Source organism: Pinus tabuliformis, chromosome 1_2 (genome assembly GCF_031772625.1).
Source record: "Pinus tabuliformis cultivar Carrire ecotype Pingquan chromosome 1_2, CPIR1, whole genome shotgun sequence".
NCBI lineage: Eukaryota > Viridiplantae > Streptophyta > Pinopsida > Pinales > Pinaceae > Pinus > Pinus tabuliformis.
In genome coordinates this window covers 765,895,214-765,897,331 of record NC_142298.1, presented here as the reverse complement: position 1 = coordinate 765,897,331, position 2,118 = coordinate 765,895,214, and the positions used below count along the sequence as shown (strand labels likewise).

At 36.4% G+C, this 2,118-nt stretch overlaps 1 pseudogene; it reads left to right on the top strand.

Annotated features, from left to right (window-relative positions):
• Nucleotides 1-796: 796 nt before the first annotated feature.
• On the top strand, nucleotides 797-1,120 carry LOC149208082 (cytochrome P450 86B1 pseudogene; annotated as a pseudogene).
• The last annotated feature ends 998 nt before the right edge of the window (nucleotides 1,121-2,118 follow it).

The window sequence follows — 2,118 nt, the reverse complement described above, 5'->3', positions numbered from 1 at the left end:
GAGGGGTTTTAGATAAATAATGATTAGTTATTTTGTTAATTTATTTTTTTAAGTATAATTTTAAAATATTATTAAGTAATTAAAAGGTTTTGAAGCAATAGTGATCATATATTTTGTTAATTTAATTTTTTTAATGTAAAATTATTGATTAAATTTTCAGTTTTTAATCAAAATAATATATTAAACATAATATAATCCTACTAAACTTACAAAAATATATAAAAAAATATCAAATAAACAATCAATTAATTCCTCTTAATAATATAATCTATATTGGCTGAAAATTCAGCTTACTGGTGTTAAAACGGTTTAAATGGTATAGGTAATGTGGTTTGGTTAGGCACTGGATAACAATACCAAATATGTGGTTAGATCCTGCATATGAATACTAAGTTTATGCCTTCTTAACATTCATCTTTATAAATTTTTTTTTTCAAATAAATTTATTTATTTTTAGGCCGATAGGCCTTCCTATGCATCAACAATTGTCAACACTTTTAACCTGAACCGTTTGATCAAGTTTGACAGTTTCAACCGTTGATTTGAAGTTCACTGCTTTTTCCAAATATATGAGTTGCTTTCTTTTCACCTCGAGTTCTGCTGTGCATTGAACCTGGCCCTTTGAGTTGCATTACTGCTTTTTCCAATTCTTTTATCTATTTTTCCAATTCTTTTATCTCTTGAAGATATTTTCGCTGTGGAAGATATTTTAGATTTTGAGGTCGAGAAAGCATTTCACGAAGCAACTGAAGCCACCGCCTATAGATTCATTATGCCTTTCCCTGTATGGAAGGCAATGAAGTTGTTGGGCATCAGAGTTGAAGCAAAGCTCCAGGGGTCTCTGCGAACCATTGACAAATTTGTTGAGCAAATAATTGTACACCGACGAGAAGAACTCGCGAGTGGTACCAGTCATCCGTGGGTTGTTACGTTGTCTAATCTGATGCAAATGCGTTTCGACGATGATGGCCACGCTTTGTTATCTGATAGAGATCTCCGAGATATGTGTATAAACTTCGTGCTTGCAGGGCGGGACACTACTTCTGCTGCGCTCTCCTGGTTCTTTTGGCTTCTCATCCAACACCCAGATGTTGAAGAAAAGATACTGCTAGAAATCTGACGGATCTTCAATCTGTCACCATCAGATAATGATTACAATTCCCACAAGGGTTTTGTCACGGAGGATCTCAAAGAGATGCATTATTTGCATGTTGCGCTGTCTGAAACCTTAAGGCTGTACCCGCCCGTTCCGCTGAATGTCAAAGAGTTGGCTGAAGACGACCTCATATTGCCTGGCGGGAGAGTTTTGAAGAAGGGAACAGTCGTTCTCCAGGCCATTTATTCCATGGGGAGAATGGAGAAGATATGGGGAAAATATTGCAGAGAGTTCAAGCCTGAGAGATGGCTCCAGGATGGAGTGTTTACTTCACAAGATGGTTTTAAATTCCCAGTTTTCAGTGCACGACCAAGGGTGTGTCTAGGGAAGGATTTTGCTTATCTGTAGATGAAATGGGTGGCGGCTTCTATACTGTCTCGATATCGTCTCAAATTGGCGGATGAGAATGTTGTTGCTGCACCGAAGTTGGGGCTCAGTCCCTTCATCAAGAATGGACTGCGGGTGACTCTCCATCCCTGATCCGAGTAGAAAAACCAGACAATATAGGTTATAATAGTAGTGATTTATGGTTTCGTTAAGGTTACCTAGAGTTCCATTTGGTTTATTTAAAAACCGTTCGGAGACTGAGCAGTGAGATCAGCTTCCCCTTAGCAGAGCTTGATCACATCATTAAGTTTTTTATTTGGCGTCATTCGCTGACAGAGCAAAAAAATATTTATTACAGCATACTCTTCCATGATGAATAACATATTCAATTCTATGGTTAGTTTGGAATTCTGGTTCAGGTCTGAGGGTGGGGTGATGTCTTTGATGTTCAGGTGCATATTCTTTACTTTATATCTTTTAATATTTATGGCATTTTTAAAATATTTTGTTCTGTTAAAATTTTACAGAATGTAAAATTCAACTATTACCGATGCTCAGTCCAAACCTTCACTATTTTTACTCTCATTTAGCCCGATTTCTTGTGTTTTTTTTTTTTTTTTTTTCATTTTTCCCGA